The sequence below is a fragment of the Protopterus annectens genome, chromosome 13.part0 (genome assembly GCF_019279795.1).
Source record: "Protopterus annectens isolate FY-2018-M chromosome 13.part0, PAN1.0, whole genome shotgun sequence".
Lineage (NCBI taxonomy): Eukaryota > Metazoa > Chordata > Ceratodontiformes > Protopteridae > Protopterus > Protopterus annectens.
In genome coordinates, this window is record NC_056747.1 from 1,341,906,642 (window position 1) to 1,341,927,349 (window position 20,708).

A 20,708-nucleotide genomic window follows, 5' to 3' on the forward strand; every position below is an offset into this window, starting at 1 on the left:
AATGACTGAAAAAGTAAATAAACATGTTTCAAACAACTAAATTTGTGCAAAATAGCAATCACAGTATGAATTTCAGACAAACACATAAGCACTGCAAAATACAAATATGTAAAAAGCAAAAATGCAAAGCCTTCTCTCAGAGAGCTCAAAATGCATCTTGGATGTCCGCCTACATGGCAATGTATGGCAGAAATACAAGGACAGAGTATAAAACACAAACATTATATGGAATTAACATAATGTTAATATTACTAGGACTAACATGATGTTAAAATTAACGTGATGTTAAAAATAAAAGTCCCTACCAGCTCCCATTTTCATAACATAGTGTGCTGAAAACGAGCACCTGACGCTCTAATGAAGCAAAAACTATTTATGATGGTCATCTCAGTCTGAATAGAATATGAAAACATTATAATTAAACATGATTAAATGACTATAATTAATCTACATAATCCATATGATATTCTTATAACAAAACAAAATTAAACATTTTAAATATACAAGTAATAAAAAACCCAGCTAAGTTTATATTGTGTACCTGTAGTAGTTAAATAATATGAAATATAAAGATGTATATACATATGTATAAGGTGTACAATATATGTATGTATATGTAGACCTAAATGCTGAATCATAAAACTGAAAAGTTGAGGAAGGATCAGAAAGCAATCTATAATGCTGACCAAAATATAAACTACATGAAAAAATGTTAAAACATAAATAAATGGATAAAAAAGGATGAATAAATAAATAAATGTAATGTAAACAAAAGCACTATTGAGGGCTATGTGTTAGCTGTAAAGTGCTCAACCTCTGAAATGCTGATGTATGAAGATGAAACAAATACCTGGTTAAACATCTTCATTTACTTATTTCACACTACGTCCTTTTAAAGGAGCTCTCACACTCACATATTGATTCAAACCTGGGAAATATTGAGCTTAGAGTCTAAGAATCCAACATAATTCTTTATTTTCCAGGTCATTAAATGTATCTCCTAGCCTTTTGCATGGTGTGATGATCTGTAAAGCTCTAAAAGCAAATGTATGTCCTGGATTATTCATGACATGTTTTGCTAATGCATTTTTGGGATCACATTTCTTTATGTCGTAAATATGATCGTATATTCTCTCTTTCAGGCTTCTGGTTGTCATGCCTATATAAAATCTCGACAGGCCTGACAATCTGCCAAATATACCAGATTCCTGTCTTCACAAGTGGCTATAAAGCTAGGTTCAAATTTAAATGTAAGTGTAGGGTGCACAAAAACTTGCCTAGTAGTAATCATAGCACACATGCTACATTTTTCACAAGGAAATGTACCTAATCTTTTGTCAATATTAGCTCTATCTCTTTTGTGCTCACCCAACCGTTCAATGCACAATAACCTGCTTAAATTCTTGCTATTCCGATAAACAAAGGAGGGTGTGGAACCAACTATATTAATCATCTCTGAATCCGTCATGAGTATATGCCAGTTTCTAGTTACAATGTTTTTAATATGCTTATTATCACTAGTAAACCTGGTATTGATATTAACTCTGGATTTATCAAAAACTTTCTTACTAAACCCATATTGTTTAGGAATAAAAATATCTGGTCTTGCCATGTCTTCTATGGGTAAAATTTTTTCTTTAATAGATTATACCTTTTCTGGATTGTACCCTCTATCAATAAAAAAATTCTCCAATAATGCACCTTGTGTATGTAATTCACTCGTTGTTTTACATAATTTCTTAATCCTAGTGAACTGGCTCCTCACTATGTTGTCAAAAACAAATCTAGGGTGCATGCTATTATAGTGGAGAAGTGTATTCTTCCAACATTCTTTTCTAAAAATGGTGGTATTGATGAAGTGTTCTTTGTCTTTAGTAATCGTGATATCTAGAAAATCTATGCTATAATATGAATAATTGATGGTGAACTTCAAGAACGTGCTGGTGGATTCTAAATATTGAATAAAGAGGAAAAGCTCATCTAAAGTACCATTCCAAAATAGGAGTACATCATCCACAAATCTTTTATAAAGACTTATTTTCTTAAAGTAATCATTATTGAAAAGATGAGTCTTTTCCCAGTAATACATCACCAAATTAGCATAGGTATTTGCGCAGGGGGTCCCCATAGCTACCCCCCACTGTTGTAAATATATACTATTGTTAAACATAAAGACATTATTAGTTAACACTAACTCTAAAATTGCACCCAATAGAGACTGTTCACTATTCGTGAATTTATGGCTACTATTCATAATAAGTCTCATGGCTTCCAAGCCAAAAGAATTAGGTATTGAAGTGAATAAATTTTTGACATCTAAAGTAACCAGAATACACTCTTCAGATAAACCATTCGTAAAGCCATCTAAGGTGTTTAACAATTGGTACGTATCTTTTAAGATAGAATTCACTTCAGTAACTAAAGGTCTAAGTTTCTTTTCTAGATAGACTGATAAAGTTTCAGTGACCCAACCGTTCCCTACTACAATAGGTCTCATAGGAGGTGGCATTATATTCTTGTGTATTTTAGGCAAACCCTTGATATAGGGAACTTTAGTTTTTTCTATGAAGAAGTAAAGATACAAATCATAATCAATCTGTCTATTCATCACGAAGTCATATAACTCCTGATGTACTGAATAAATTATCTTATCCAAGTCAGCTTTCCCAATTAATTTATAAGTATCAGCTTCACTTAACATACCTAACATGCTGTTAATATACATATCAGTATTAAGTAACACAACACCACCTCCTTTATCAGCAGGTTTTATCATAAGATTGCTGGCTCGTTTTAGGGAATAAATATTATCCCATTCACTAGTGTACATGTTAAAAAAGATTGAAGTATGTTTATGTCCATAAACTTTCGCAAGCTTTTAAAAAACATTCTGCCACAGGGGGAGGCGTCGGCGTGAAAACACTTTTTCTTTTAAAACTGATAGTCTCAGTATTGTTAGCCTCAGTGTTCGTTCTGTTATTTTTTTTGTTAAAAAAAATTTCAAAGACACTGCACGAATAAAAAGTCTTAGGTCTATTAACACTTCAGCAATATTACTGACCTGTGCAGGAATGTATGAAAGTCCACGGTTCAACAAGTTAGCATCTGATTCAGATAACACATGATCAGACAAATTGAAGATTAAGTTGCTCCATCCCTCATTCGACCCCTGCGGCCCTGTTGCTCGCCGGAATACTTCCTCTTGGACCTCCCTCGGCTGTTCGATCTGTCTCTCAGGATGCCCTGATTGTAAACGGGCAGCGGTAAAAAACGCTCAATGTTGCTTTGTAATATTTTGGGTTTGGCACCCATGTTCTGTTGAATTGGTCGCTGTAAAGCTAACTGATTAGGCGGAGGTGTGGATTCCACTTCCTGTGTAGAAAAAACAGAAGTTCCAGCGTGTGACGTAAGGCCATTCTCAGCCAAAGCTGCTGTTCTTAAAGGGGGAATGCTCTGTGAGTCTGGCAAAATGGTGCGTGTTGCTAAATTACTTACTCAAAGAACCATTGAACAAATAGCTTGAACATCCCTACTTTTAGTTCAGAGCCTTCACTGAAGAAGAAGTCAAAGATGCATTACTCCAAATCCCTTCAAATAAACCACCTTATTTATATATCATGTATTTCTACTTAATTAAACAAGGAAGTAACCTTCTGGCTGGATCTCTGATACACACACACACACACACACAGACACATTTAACTCCTCACTTTGTAGCAATCAGTTTCCTAACCTCGTCAAAAAAACCTTTATAATACTTATCTTAAAAATCATGTCCCTTAAAACCATTGAAGACTATAGACCAACTTCTAATTACACTCCCCACCAAGATGTTTGAGAGGTTAATTTATTACCAAATCTTGGAATGCATTACTCAGTGTGATATCTACTCAGGTAGGTAGTATACCCTTGTAAATTTCTTTCTACCAAACAACACTATCTTTAGCGGCTTAGATGAAGAGAAGCTTACAAGAATCATGTGTATTGGCTACAAAGGAGCCTTTGAATATACTGACTATAGCATAATGCTGCAAAGGGTCAAAAAAGGTTAAAAAAGTGCAACTTCTCTAATATAGTTAGTATTCGGTTCCAAAGCTATGTAAAAGAGATGCTGTCTCAGCATCCACCTACCCTCTATTTACTTCCTTGGGAGTACCACAAGGCTTAGTTTTTGGTCAGCTACTTTTTTCATTATTCATGTAGACCTCCCATGGGTCATTCTTAACTTGAATATCATCCTATATGCTGATGGCATAGTCATCACTTGAATATCTACATCTCAACTAGAAATCATCAACACATTGCAAAATGACTTCCCCTTCTTTGGAACTGAATATATTCTGTTAAACCAAACTTACATTCATATAAACCTTCTTGCATGCTGTTTGGGAGTCAAAGATGCCTCTTCACTGCTCAACCCCTAATGTTCTATGATCCACTTAACTTTCCCATATGTTACACGACAAAAATACTGGCATCTTCACCTGGATCACACTTTTTCATTTATCCTACATGTTATGGTATAACCCTAAGGAAATGCAACTGGCTTCCAGGCCACATGAAAGCCTCCTTCCTCCTGTATCTCTTGACCTTTAAATTGCTGTTTCTGTCCACATCTTAAGCAATATATTCTATTTAGATTGTCATCCTTTTCCTTCAGAAACTCTGACAGTAACCTCCTCACGATACCTCCTTCATCATGATGATGACTGAGAAAGCATAATATGAAACTGACAAGAGCCATGGATAAGTGACAGAACATACTACGAAACTGATAAGAACCATGGATGACTGAGATAGCGGAGTACAGAACTGACAAGAACCATGGAACAAGATCCCACAGGATATTAGGTACAGCACATCTCTACCAATATTTAAAAGATCACTTAGAAACACTTCAGAGACTCAGTATAACTATTTTAACAAGCATGGATGAATTTGTACCCTGTAGATCTCATCTCCATTTGCAGTACCATCTTCTCCTTCTAACTCAACTGTTCAGTACTCGCTGTCTTTATGATTAATTTACCAACCTAATATTTCACTAATACACCTATAGTTGATTATGTTTGCTTGGCAACCAGCTCAGACTTGGCTATTGAAACACATCTTGCAGATTGATTATCTATAAATATCTTTATTATATAAATATTGTACTTAACTGTATGCTACATCATGTGTTTGAGCTGGATGTGGCAGAATTAAAGATGTTAAGATTTGCACTGGGTGTGACAAGGATGGACAGGATTAGGAATAAGTATATTAAAGGGTCAGCCCAGGTTGGAAGGTTTGGAGACAAAGGCAGAGAGGCAAGATTAAGTTGGTTTGGACATGTGCTGAGGAGGGATGCTGAGTATATTGGGAAGACATGCTAAGGATGAAGCTACCAGGTAACAGGAAAAGAGGAAGGCCTAAGATGAGGTTTATGGATGTGGTGAGAGAGGACATGCAGGTGGTTGGTGTGACAGAGCAAGATGCAGAGGACAGAAAGAAATGGAAACAGGTGAACCGCTGTGGCGACCCCTAATGGGAGCAGCTGAAAGAAGATGATGATGATGATGACAATGTGTTTGTTCATTTATTAGTTATATGCATTCGTGATTTTGTGGTATCTACTCATTCAGGTATGCACCCCTATACTGCATACTGTATGTGACTGTAATTCCGTTTTCTCTCTGTACCAATTGCTGAGTGTCTATTTACTGTAACCTGATGTTTTATATTTTGCCTTATGGCCTGGGTCATGCCTGAAAAGGGGCTTTGAACCAGCATACTTAGCTGGTTAACAAATGAATGAATTCTGAATAAATAAATAAAATAAAAGTATTTCCTGACAGTCATGGCTTCATGGTGGTTGAAGGAGAGCTCATTGTCAAAAATATGCCCATGTCTCGGACACTTGCCTGTTTTATATGGGGCTACCATTAATGTGTTAGGACCAAGTGTGTATTTGTTTGCCAAAATGCATGGTACAATACCTTCTGGCACTTAGCATGAGTCCATGGTCATAAAGCTATTTGTTTGTAAATGTCAGACCTTCTTGTAAAATCTGGGAGCCACCAGAAGAGTTAACGATATCACCAAGTTTAAAGTCATTTGTAAACGTAATCAGCCACAGGCATTTAACATCATAATATGTGTGAGGGAATGAAAGTCGTACAAGAGTAGCACCAGAACCCATCCCTACAGGACACTGCTAGTGATGACCCCCCCCCCAGCTTGATTTGTTGGGCTCTGTCTGTGAGACAGTTCACTACTCATGAGATAGCATAGGGGTTTAAATTTAGTTTGATGAGTTTAGCTATGATGTGTGAATGCGGAATGCTGTCAAAACTTTTGGCTAGGTGGAGGTAAGCTGTGTGTACTGATATGACCTCATCTAGTTAACCAGGTTAAGCAGATAACACCTGTCCTTAAAAATTCAAACTCATTTGTGTCAATGGACTTTAGCCTGCCAATGTCCATGTTTATGGGGTCTATAATTATGCATTTAATCACTTTAGAGATAAGAGTTGTGAGGCTTATGGGTCTATAGTTACCACAATTAATATCTGGGTCTCCCTTGTGTAGGAAAATGACTACCACAGTTCTGTAAGGCTCAGATACAAAGTATAATGCGAAACTGAGATTAAACAGATTGTGGCCTAGGTCAGTATGTCAGTGTTTCATACTGACAAGGAAGCCCCTAATACATTATTGGAGCCTACTGAGTTAAACTTTATTTAATTAGTTCCAGACCTAAATGCCTTTACATCAAAACTAAAGCCAAGAAGTTTGTATGCCTTCTAATGTGCAGACTATTAAAACAGGGTTATAACTACTTCCTGAACATGCAAGTTATTCTCCAACTTCCTCTCTTTCTTCCCAGAAAACTTGGGCTATGTTTTGCTTTGGATTTCAAATGAGGACATTGATTTTTTTATGTTACACCTAAAGGCAAAGAAAACTGCCTGCAGAAACTTGCTTAGCAATACATGTACTTGGTTAAATGTGCAATACAAGAAGTTTGGTGAAATGAATGTTTACTTTGTACCAGATAACTGATGTATTTATTTCTGACAATCAGCATAAGTTTAATTGCCAGCACTGGCTTGACTGAGTCACCTCTGATTGCTATTATTTCATACGCTGTTTCATTCCATATGAATTATGAGATCTGATTGTATTCTATGTTCACATTTTCTGATACGCCTCTGTCAATCAGATGTAAGTCTGCACAGTGTGTATATTGATATCTGCCTGCATTCTTTGTATATATTTTTCTAAACATGTCTGCCTGAGTTTATCACTCAGTGATGTATGTACTGTCTCTCTTTTTTGGTATGTGGAGCTTTTCTCCCTGGGCCTACGCTGAAAATGGACATATATCCAGTCGGACTATCCTGGTCAACAAATGTAAAATAAATAAATAAATGTACCCATTTTTAATTATTTACACTGATTTTATCTTAGTACATTACAACAATTAGAATTTGCTGTATTTAGAAACCAGGCTTCAGTAGGATTTATCAGTACAGTTAATTTAAAAATGTTATTCCTTTCAGGAATTAAGGGAAAAGATAAACGAGGCATCAACAGAGGTCGCTGTACACTATGTGACTGTAGAGAATATGAAATGAGCACCTCATCATCTGCATGTGACTACTGTGGGCATCGGCCTCCTGCCCATGCTGCTGTTGGTCATCAGTCTCCTGCCCATGCTGCTGTTGGTCATCGGCCTCCTGCCCATGCTGCTGTTGGTCATCGGTCTCCTGACCATGCTGCTGTTGGTCATCAGTCTCCTGCCCATGCTGCTGTTGGTCATCGGCCTCCTGCCCATGCTGCTGTTGGTCATCGGCCTCCTGCCCATGCTGCTGTTGGTCATTGGCCTCCTGCCCATGCTGCTGTTGGTCATCGGCCTCCTGCCCATGCTGCTGTTGGTCATCGGTCTCCTGACCATGCTGCTGTTGGTCATCAGTCTCCTGCCCATGCTGCTGTTGGTCATCGGCCTCCTGTCCATGCTGCTGTTGGTCATCGGCCTCCTGCCCATGCTGCTGTTGGTCATCGGTCTCCTGACCATGCTGCTGTTGGTCATCAGTCTCCTGCCCATGCTGCTGTTGGTCATCGGCCTCCTGCCCATGCTGCTGTTGGTCATCGGTCTCCTGAACATGTTGCTGTTGGTCATCAGTCTCCTGAACATGCTGCTGTTGATCAGGTATCCACTTTTCACCACTGGGTAGCAGGATTTTGCAGTAACTCTGCCATCAAGAATGAAATTGTGCAAGTATTTTAATTTGTGAGTGGTATCATGTATAACTCATTTAATGTTAGGCAGACTAACTATGCCCCATCACTATAGAAAGTGTCAAAAAAGCAACTTTCTGCTTAAATAATATTTCTACTTGAAAGCAAACTTGGGAGCTGTGCTTGCTTAAAGCTCTAAGAAGCATCATGAGGTATGCAAAAGTTTGCATCAACATGTGCGTTATAGATGGAGAAAGAGAAATACTGCAATGCCAAAAATCCACTTATGAAATAACACTTAAAATATTTGATTTAAAATACACTTTGAACAACATATTGATGTTATCAAGGCTGATGTGAATACAGACCTTTAAAAGATGATTAAGTTGTTGAGATGCAAAATGAATGTAGTAAGGCAAATAAGTTTTTTAAGGCTTGATAGCTGGAATTTGTTACCAAATAAATTCAAGTTTTTGGAATTAATAAGTGAATAGTAACACATGCAATGTGAGTTGCAGCCACTGCTGTTTGTGTGTGTGTGTGTGTGTGTGTGTGTGTGTGTGTGTGTGTGTGTGTGTGTGTGTGTGTGTGTCTGTGTGTGTGTGTCTGTGTATCTGTGTAACACACATTTCCTGCTACTAAATATTATCTCATACAAAATTGCAATAATTTAGAGAAAAGTAAAACTACAAGTCACCATAGTAGGGCAGGACATGCGGGAAAAGGGCATCATTATCAGCTGAAATGCTCCAGGTTTAGCATCAACATAAGGAAACGTCTACACAAGAATAGAGAAGACAGCCTCTTAAGAAACAATATTCATACAGGATGGGAGTAAATAAAAGCCAGCAGGTCCATTTCATGTGGAGTGAACTACTTAGTAGGAAGTAGAAGTGACAGCCCTCTCATTTTAAAGGGTGCTATAGTGCAGATGTCACATCTCTGTAGAATCATATATATATACACATTGTTGGCAGTAGAAGATGTTTTGGTTCATGTAGTCTATCAGATTATAGCACCCTGTAGCTGAATGTCCTCTTTCTACCCTCTGCTATCTCCAATCCCCATATCTGATGCCTTCTCAAGTGTGTCTGGGAAGGTAGGCTGCATTACTTTTTCAGGAATTGTATTCCTTCTAACTACCACCTTATTTTAATTTCCTTATGTCCAAACTAAATCTGGAACATTTCAGTGGATAATTATGCCCCTCCCTGTCTGCTCTACCCTTTCTTCTTCGTTCTATCTTTTCACACTTCCCTGTAATTGCCTACTGCATCCATATCATGTTTTGTCTTACTGTCCAGGACTTCAGAGAGCATCATTTTATAAGAGAATGAATGTTTCCTTACAAGGCTCTTATTTCCAGTCCGATGATCATTTTTGAGACCTTTGTCCTGTGTCAAGTTAATTGGATTAGAGTCTTTGTCTCTCTCTCTCTCTCTCTCTCTCTCTCTCTCTCTCCTTTTGTGTGACCTCTGGACTTGAATAAAATAGCTCAGCTGAGGTCTCACATTTGCCCTGAATGGATGGGGTAGAATCACATTCCATTCCCTTGAATCTAACCGTTGGTAATGCATTACAGTATTTTGCTGATTTTTTTTCACTGTTGCCCTCCCAACATTATTCCTGGTGGTCCCATCAATCTACTACTATTGTCTTTTGTAATTCTGTTGGTGGAATCACATCACCCCCAGCCTAGGTTCTATCTCTGTGTTCTGTGTTTCCCTTTGCAGTGCTTTGCTCTTGTCTGAATTTAGTCAGACTTTTCACGTTTCTATTACTCCAACCTCCTTAGATCTGTCTTCATACTTTATCTAACTTCCTTGCTAGTAGGCAATTACTTTAGTATCATCCATGGACATGATTATTCTGTCCTCCATCCCTACTCAGCCCAAGATAAACAGAATAGATTCATGACAATTATATACAGAGTGAATGATAAAATGCATTATATATACATATGATGTACAAAATGCAGTATATACGGGTCCACTATGAAATACTGAAAGCCCGCAATCCCAAGACTCGGAATACTGAGACTCAGCATCCTGAGATTACGGAATCTCAAAACTGTGAATGGAGATTGCCGTACAGCGCAGAATAGGAACTTTACCGTTCTCTCCACTATAAGGAAATCTCAGAGTAGGTATATTTAAGTTGCAGGGGATGTGCAGGGTGCTTTGCCCCCCTGCATACACATTGTTAGTGATGGTTTTGTGTGTTTTTTGGGGGTTATTTTTGTGTTTCGAGATTCCATACTCTCGAGATTTTGAGTCTCGGTATTCCGAGTCTTGGGACTTGGGACTGTGGGCTTTCAGTATTTCGTATTGAATCCGTATATACATATATACTGTACAAAATGCAGTATATACATATATTATGTACACAGTGAGTATTATAGTTGGCCTGAAGGTATAAAGGCAATAGATAAATGGCATTTACCAAAACAATTTAATACTCAAAAACAAAATTTAAAAACCTGAAACCATGACAGAAGCCAAATTACTTGGAGTATTCATAGATGGTAAACTGATATGTGACCAATATCTTCTCCAAACTATTAAAAATACACACAAAAAGCTATGCTCCCTATATACAGCAAAATCAATATCTTACAGACTCCACATGAAAATTCATAGTAGCAACCTACCTACTCCAGTTTACATAGATTTGGTCGACCGACCAAATGTTAAAACTGAGCTTCTCCAAATTCAAATGTTGAAGCTCCAGGTGCCGAATAGTCGGAATGTTGTAAAAAATTCGGAATTCGACATTTCTGACCATTCTACCACCTAAACAAGTGCTACCATGGGTCACAAAGGGGGGAGATGTTTGGCATTTCAACATAATTGCATTTGCAATTATGTCAAGTCACCATTCTGCCTTCGAACATTTTGTGGTCAGCATTTGGCTGTACAACCAAATGCGTGTAAACCACCTACTCCCATTTCTGTTGTTTGAATCTCCCATCTTCACTAATCTCAACAATACCCTAACTTGATCCATGCTGTAATAAAATAACAAGATTCACCGCATATTCATCTCATAAAGTCACCACTGCACAGCCCTAAAGGACCTAAACTGTCTAGAGCTCTCAAATCAGCTAACCGACTCTCAACTCACCACTGCCCACAAACGTACCTACAAGTCAGATAGATGTTCCTCTCTAAAAAGCATATTACTACCGTACAGCAACAACAGGACAGTATGCTCCAATAACAAATCTCTCCTAGCTGTAATTAACTCAGAAAACTCTGCCATAAGTTCACTGTATTCTCAGTGTGCCTCAAAACTGTAGAACTCCATCCCATTAAAATTAAAGCTTACAAAAAAAAAAAAAAAGCCTTAAAATGTGCTAAAACAGCATCTGCAAGGCACTTGGCTGTGGTCTTGGTCTACAACTCATTAACTTCCAATCCTGAATAAAATATAAGCTGTAATACCTCTGAAAAAAAAAACAATATATCTTCTGTATTAAAATCCATATGGTGATTATAACACTTTCCCTTCTAATTACCACTGTAAACATTTAACTAATTATATCTCTTAACTACCTACTCCTATTTAATCCTATATCTCCCCCATCGTACTACCACTTACTAATTTCAACCCAAATGTCAGTCTTTGTCTCACTTTGTTTTTCTTTGTATTTCTGTCTGCTACAACCTTATACAAATGCTTAGGATATCTCTTATTTTCTCCTCTTCCTGTAGTTACAAATTGTATTATACAAGTTTAGCATTTGTCATCTCTTACACCTAATTAAGCATGCAAAAAATATATTTGTAACCAAGATGAAATATTATATACAATGTAGAAAATGAAAACATACTGTATATTGCATATGCATGTGAATATTGCAACTTTTCTCCCCATGCCCTCTGCTGAAAAAACTGTATCTATCTCAAGTGGACATTCCAAATCAACAAGGATAAATAAATAAAATCAAAATTACGTACAAAGTGTAAATTAGAGTTGGCATGCCAAAAGAATCACAAACAAAATAAAGTCAGAGTAATGTACATAGAAGGTAAAAGGGTGTGGAGAGGCTAAGTTATATGACCAGAGATACAGCAGTTACATTTTCTTAGAGTCTTGAAATGTGCTTTTATTTCTAATTGGAAAATGTTGTAAAAGGAATGATCTTTAAGAAAAGAAGGTAGAGACTCTCCCAGCTTATTAGCAAGGACTAATAAAGTATAGTCTGTGCAGTGAAGCCTATTTTGGGGGGTATGGAAGAGAAGACATGAGCAGTTAAGATTTGTATGTTGGTACTTCTCTAAATATCTGGTGGCTGGAGATGTCATTCTTGATAAGTGTAAATTTTTGCAGACAATTTTTGGTAACTTTATTAGTGAGGAAAATGGGGTAAGTCCAAAGGAGGTTTGTTAATGGAGATAGAAAAGAGGAGAGGTTCCTGAATATGTACTTGTGAGCACCTTTCTGCAAAGGTACTGATGTATAGATTGATGAACTGTAATTCACTGAGAAGTGCCAGTTAGAGAGGTAGTTTCCTGAACCAGGGCAGTCAGTCATCACTAATGCCAGTTTCAGTGAGATGGTCCTATGAGAAATGAGTTATCAGCAAGCTCAAAGGTTCTAGTGAGGTCAATAAAATTGGCCCCAGTAATAAGACTTTTGTCGATTCCAAGAAGAATGTTGACGCTGAATGTCCAGATAGCTGTGGATATATTGCAACCAGACCAAAAGCCACACTGCTTTTGAGAGAGAAGGTGTTACTGGTTGATGTATTGAGTTTGTTGCAAATAAATTAATTTTTCTAGAATCTTTCCTAGAGTAGGGAGACTAGAAATGGGCTGAACATCTGATGGATTGGAGGGACTGGGTTTCTTATGGAGGGGTTTTACAATGGCATTTTTCCAGACATCAGACATAATATTAAGTGTAATATTTTTGCAGTTTCTGGATGATGTTATTAGTGAGGATTGGTATGCTTTCATCAGGTGACTTTTATGATGGTGTACAGCTTACCTGGGAAGGCTGTGAAGTTAGGTGTAGCTCTGTCGGTTTATAGTAGAATGTCATTACTTGTCTCTGAGTTTTAAAAGAGCTTGAAACTCGTAAGTTAACCACCTGTTAGCTTTAGGTTTATATGCTCTTTGGATAACTGGGAAGCAGGGGTTTGCAGGTCAGTCAGTACAGAAGTGAATAGTTTTGCAGCAGTACTATGGCCAGATGAATTCAGAATTGATGAGCAGACAATTAACGAGAGAGTGAATTTAAGTTTGTTAATGTTATTCTATGATTTATTACAGAAAGCTATAAGACTTGGGGGTACATTTACATAAGGATAATCAATATAAAAACTTAGTATGGCAATGGTCACTAAAAGATGCTGGATGGTGATGCCTGAGAAAATTATGTCTGTTACTTAATATGAGATCTGAGAGGGAGTGTCGAGATGTGTTGAGGTTGGGGCCAGTTGGTTTAGATATGAACTGGGTGAGGTTGAATTGTATTAGAAGAGTTTTCAGGTGATTGAAAATGAGACCGAACAGGTTGAGATTGACATCTCCAAAGTATTATGAGATTTCTAATGTTATTTGTGGAGGAAATTGTTTGTTTTAGTAGGTTATTTGCTTTGGGGGGTGGGGAAGGAGGTAGTAGGTATGCTACAGCGAGATCTAGTACAGTATTTTTATCAGAGGGAATGGACTCAAGTAGCCAGTTAGAATAATTATTTGAGTTACTGTTTACTTGAGCAAGTAAGTGGACATAGTATGACTAGAATAGAAGGAGAGTTCCACCTCCTTGTCTTGTGCAAGGTCTGGGGTAATAAAGTAGTTGTGATCAGGGCAAAAATGATGTAAAGAAGGATTGTTAGCATTAACCTCATGATTCTGTGTTAGCAACTAAATCAGGCTTATGTAAGGAAATGTGTGTATCACCACTATGGGACAGATTATCTGTAAAACTCAAATCAGTCAAATCCAAACCAAACTTCTTCAAGTCCCATCACTCTTACTTCTAATCTCAACTCTTACACTCTGCCCTATGGCGTCCAGTTAAACACTTTGTACATACTATAAGAAAACCTTCAGATGACCACCATGGCTATGAAAACAAATTTAATGTAGACAAGCGCTTTCACGTAGAACACCTACGCTTTTTCAAGTCTTCAATAAAATGCAAAAATACATATTCATCTTATAGTCAAAGTTCATCAATAAATCAATTAAAAACAAATGCAATTAATTATTCAATGTTCAACATTGCACTCATTTAAACTCATTTTAAGGAGACGAGCATCTAGCTCAGGTTTAATACATACATAATTATTTAATCCTGGGTGTACATGGGCTTGCAGCTTTAAAATCCACTTTAGTTCAACACGTTCTAATTGATTATTAAGATTACCCCCCCCTCTTGTCACTAATAATTTGCAAAACTTTAAATCTAAATTTATGTACAGGAAATTTTACAATGTGTTTAGCCAAGGCATTTAATTTGTTATTATTTCTCACATCATACATATGTTGGTATATACTATCCCTCAGACATGTCTGTGTTTTGCCTACATAAATCACTTACATTCTTTGCACTCTGTCAGATAAAGTATATTGGTCATGTTGCAAGTGCCTGGGTTGAAAAATAAAAGGTAAAACTGGATGTTTAAACTCTTGGATTGTAGATATATGTTCACACATCCTGCAATTTTTACATGGATATGTCCCTAATTTATGTGTATATATATAACAGTCTTTTGCCGATCTTTGCATAGTAACTGCATCAAGTTACAATTATGTTTGTATGTAAAACTAGGGATTTCCCTATGATATTCACTGTTTCTTTGTCAGTTATCAAAAAATGCCAGTTCCTTTTAATTATGTTACAGACCTTTTTATTGTCACTGGCATATTTTGTAATGAAGCGTACTCTGTTTCTCTTCAAGTCTGTATCTGCCTTGGGAGCTGACTCTGTGAGATTAAATTCATCACTATTTTGAAGGGTCTTATTCAACCCCCTTCTCCCTGTCAGTATTTACACTGCATATATTCTTAGCTCTATTCAATTGTCCTTTAATAATGTTCGGAAAAACATGTCTGGGATGCATAAGTCTAAAAGACTATTTTTCCAGCATCCTTTACGAAACAACTTGGTATTGATACTTCCTAGTCTGTTTCTGTATATTGAGACATCCAGAAAATCAATGCTCTCGATGGCATGCGATATCGTAAACCTCAGGAAATCCATGTAGACTCCAAATATTTAATGAAGTCAAATAAGAGGGGTAACCCTCCATCCCACAACATAAAAATATCATCAACAAAATGCCTATATAATCTTATATGTGTACTAAAGTCACTATTATGTAGATATTCTTTCTCCCAATGATAGACTACCAGATTCGCATATGAATTTACACAGGGGGTGCCCATGGCAACCCCCCATTTCTGTAGATAAATTGTGTCCTCATATCAAATCCAGTAGTGTGCATGCTAAAATTATTTCATTGGTGCTGTTTTCACCCATTTCCCTCATCACATCGCTTACTGCCTCTATGCCATACGTATTAGGTATGCAGGTAAATAAACTTTGTACATCTAGGGTAACCATGTAACAGTTACCCAACTCAGACCTTTCATTAAACTCCCTAAGGTCTTTCAAAAATTGAGATGTGTCCTTCAAAATGGTGGGAATCTTTCTTACTAATTGTCCCAACTTACTCTCTAGAGAAATTGAGAGAGGCTCCATAGACCAACCACCTCCAACTACAATGGGCCTTAGGGAAGGTTTCTGTAGGGACTTATGTATCTTAGGTAACCCTTTGATATATGGTATTTGTACATACTCATGGACATTTCTTCTTGATCATTCCACACAGTGATTGTGAAAGCTGTACTTGCATATATATTCATGAATACTGTGCCTGTATATGTCATAATGTATAATATCCTGCCATCCCTTGTACATAGTAACAATGTATATAACAGTGCTATCTGTTCTATTAATATTAAAATACTGATTGGTAAAAGTACTGAAACTGCATATTTACTAATGGATCTTATCTCTGTGGGCTTCTGCTGAAAAGTGGTCTTGTACAGCCCAGTCAGATCATCTAATCAGCAAATGTAAATAAATAATAGATAAATACTTTATCATCTGATGTGAATCAATGAATAGAGCAGGATGAGAACCAGTCATTGCTGCATGACAGTGATCATTGCCCTTTCCCAACATGTCCCACATCAAAACAACCCAGCTTCCTGTTTTCCAAGCATTTTCCACTTATTTGGACATTTTTTTTCTGGTGCACTTCTTAATTTATCAAAGTGTTCCTGTGCATTAAACAGTAAACAGTTTGCTGAAGTCAGATACACTTAACTGTATCAAGAAAATGAGGAAGATGTGAGCAGTACAGAAGAAGTCCAGTTAAATGCTGGAAATGAATTAATTCCACAAGAAATGCAGCGGGTGCAGAATTAAAGTAAGGATGTTGAAGACATTTCATTAATTAATTTTGTTATCATGACGGCAACAGCAGCACTTAATGCACATGAAGCACAGAAGTAGTAATGGGGCATCAGTACACTGAAGAGATACACAGAAATTCAGACACAGATTTATGCAGAGAAATTCACACAAACATACATACACACACACACATACTCACAGACATACAGAAACTAAAGAGATACACAAAAATGCAGACACAGATTTTACTCACAGAAATTCACACAAACATACACACACACACACACACACACACACACACACACACACACACACACACACACACACACACACACACACACACAAATGTGCACAACTGGTCACACACACACAGACACACACACACATGCATTCTGAGAAATCAGTAATTCACCTACCTTCATGCATTTGGGATGCTGTAATTTCACATTATGTCTCTCTCTCTCTCTCTATATATATATATATATATATATATTTATAGAGAGAGAGAGAGAAAGAGGATCTGTGGTGGTGGTGCTGCGGTAGCGTTGTCGCCTCACAGTCAGACGCTGTCCGGTTCGATTGTCAGCTAGAGCGTCTTCTGCGTGGAGACATGCGTGAATGGCCGTACCTTTGTTGAAGGTTGTGCGTCAGGGCTGGTAACTCAGCATGTAAATCACCTACCAATCATTAGTGGACTGGAGTTCTGCTGTGGTGACCCCTAACTGGGAAAAAGCCGAAAGACACAACAGAGAGAGAGAGGTAAGATGTCTCCAACCCTTAAGGAAAAACATTATTTGGCAAGAAAACTATTACTTCTTGAACATTAAAGTTGCTTGCTGAGCTTCCTTAAAACCAAGAAAAAAGAATCACGAACTGTAGTCATCCTCATTACAGACTTCAGAGTAATCAAGCACTTGTAACGTGTTTAGAAATCAATAGCTGTTTACTAAAAAATAAATAGATGAGAGGTATTGCCCTTAACAGAGCTTCATGAGATTTAACTCCAGGTTACACAACATGCAGTATTTACAGTTCATTGTCTCTGTCTAATACACACACACACACACACACACACACACACACACACACACACACACACACACACACACACACACAAGCACACACACATTAATATGTGATGGTCTGTAACTTTAAGTGAAACAATCCTGCTATATGGGTTATCCTGAACAGGATTTAACAGCCACCCAGTTTTCAAACCTTCTTGGCACCTTCCATGTACCGAAACCATTAATCAGCTCAAGATGAGATACGTAAAAGACTGTTTTGGGCACCAAACTCTTCAGGGCTTTCATGATATCTGAGGGAGTGAGGCTTAGCCTTGAACAGACTAGGAAAAGCAAAAACAGTTGTCCACACCATGGCATAAAAAACACAACAAAAATCAAGAGGCATGGAAGGAGGGAACAGCTGGTGCAGCAGTGATCACTCAAGCATCTACTGTTATGGTAAGTTTACTTACACAGCTGTACTGCATTCTTCATATTGACTAGTGCTGCCTTAGCCCAAGCAGTGTGGGTAGGTTATCATAAAGTACAACAAATGGGAGGTGGAAGGGGACGGGACCAGGAGTCCCTGGACAGCCATCCTAGCAAAGCCTGTCCTATGCATAGAAAATGAATCTACTTAATCGTGCTTTGTACAAGTATGCAAAATGTTGAAGTTGCTGCATATAGAACATTTGTAGAGTCCAATCCTTTCCAAAAATAAACAATTCACAAAGCCAAGACCCTGGCAGAGTAAGCCTTAACCCTGTCTGGAATAAGTTTGTTGTGCTGGGAATAACAAGTGGTAATAAACTGAGACAGCAGTTGGAAATAGTCTGCTTTGACATATGTTGTTCCTTTTTCTTTCTTTCACAAGAAACAGGCAGCTGATTGGAAGTTCTGAAATATTTTGCTCTGTCAAGACAGTACAGGAGTTGTCTGTGGACATCCAAGGTATGAATTATCCTTTCTCCCTCAATCTTGGGTTCAGAAAAGAACACAGTACAATGGATAGTTCAGCTTAAAATAAAGCTGGATACCACTTTAGTCATAAAAGAAGGATTCATTCTCAAAGAAATCCTATCTCTGTGAAAAGGAGATACGGTTGACCACCATAAGTGCTTTCAACTTGGATACCCATCTTGCAGAGATCAGGACAATTAATAAAACTGTTTTCCAAGTTAAGAACTGTGAATCAGTTGGATTGTGTTAGTTTCTCTAACACAAAACTGTGATTCCCAAGGAGAAACCACTTTTTTGAGGCTTTGTATGTAGCATCCCTTTCAAAATCAATTTTCTCATGAAAATTCATTGAAAAAGAGGGACCAACAGGCAGACATGCTAAAATGTTGGACAAATTAACCTTGATAAAGGAGTAAGACACGCTACTGGATAATAACTCACACAAATACTGCAAACCAGAGGAACACTAGCCCTGAACGGGCATTGGTTATTTTGTTAACGTCATCCAGAAACCCTTTTCCATTTGCTTATATATGGCTTTCTGATAGCAGCCGTCCTTGTCAGGAAGTACGGGCCTAAAAGTTATGACAATAGCATCTAGGCAGTCAGTTCTAATTGTTTGAGGTCAAGATGTATCAAAGACCCATGTTCTTGTGTGAGTAAATCCAACCTGTGAGGAAGTTTGTGGTAACTGCCCATGGCTATTTCCAAAACAAGAGAGAAATGCTGTTACTTGGGTTAGAGGGAGTAAACCACAATGATCTTCAGGGATTCCTTCTGAATCTTAAAAATTATCCTGGATATTAGAGAAAATAGCAGAAATGCATGAAGGGACATTCTTGTCCAACAAAAAGGAAAAGCATTTGTTTTGCAGACTTTTTGCATGGAGTGCTGGAGAAGAATTTTGCCAGTCAAATGTTAAGACAGGAGGCAAAAAGATCCAGCTGAAGAATTCAACACAGACAGATCAAATCTAGGAAAAGCTGCTGATCTAGTTTCCATTTATAGGGCTCTGCATTTGTCTGGCTCAGCTTGTCTGCCACACAGTTCAGCTCTGACAAAATGTAAGAAGCCTGTAGAGTGAGGCTGTGCTATAAAGCTACATCCCAAACTAATATGGCTAGTCTGCATAGGGGGTAGGATATAATAATCCTTTGCAAACACGCTACTCTGCAAAGGAGTTAGGACATAATGCCCCTTGTTGACATGGCTAGTCTGCATAGGAGGCAAGCTATAATTCCCCAGTTCTCCATAGGAGAAAGGATATAATGTCCCAGTCTACATAGGAGGAAGAATATGATTCCCCCTTGCTAACACAACTAATCTACATAGGAGGTAGGATGCAATGCCAAATTGCTAAGACGGCTAGTTTGCATAGCAGGTAAGATACAATTCTGCCAATCTGCATTGGGAGGTAAGATATTTTATTTATTTATTATTTTATTTATTTTACATTTGTTGACCAGGCTAGTCCATCTGGATCAATGTCCATTTTCAGTGGAGGCCCGGGGAGAAAAGCTCCATTGGTTAAAGCAAGATTACACATCTACTTTACTACATTACTGCACATCTACATTACTACATTACTACACTACTACATTACTACACATCTAACAATAAAAAATATCCCAAACCAGAAAATATTAAGTAAGAGGTTAACTACTTTCAATACAAAATTTGATAGTATCTAGTAAATACAGTGTATCAATACATTGTTTTGAAAAATGGTAGACAATATTTTTTTTTTTTTTTTTTTTTTACATATATGAGATCAGTAATATCTACAAAGATAGTATGTCAGAGGAAGTCAGTCAGGATATCATAGCAGAGAAGAAAGAATTGTGGTAGAGGAAAGAAAAAGGCAGGTTAGTCAGGGTTGGTACAAAAGCAAAGCCAGAATTTATTAAGATGTATTTGAAGTTGTTTCTTAAAGAGTGGAAGAGTGGCCAATGAGGAGATATTTGATGGAAGGTTGTTCCAAATTTTGCCAACTAAGTTGGAAAAAAGGCAATTACCTGCAGAATTAATAGTTTTAGTACTATTAACTAGTAGTTTGTCTGAAGAACTTAGTTGTTTCAGGTT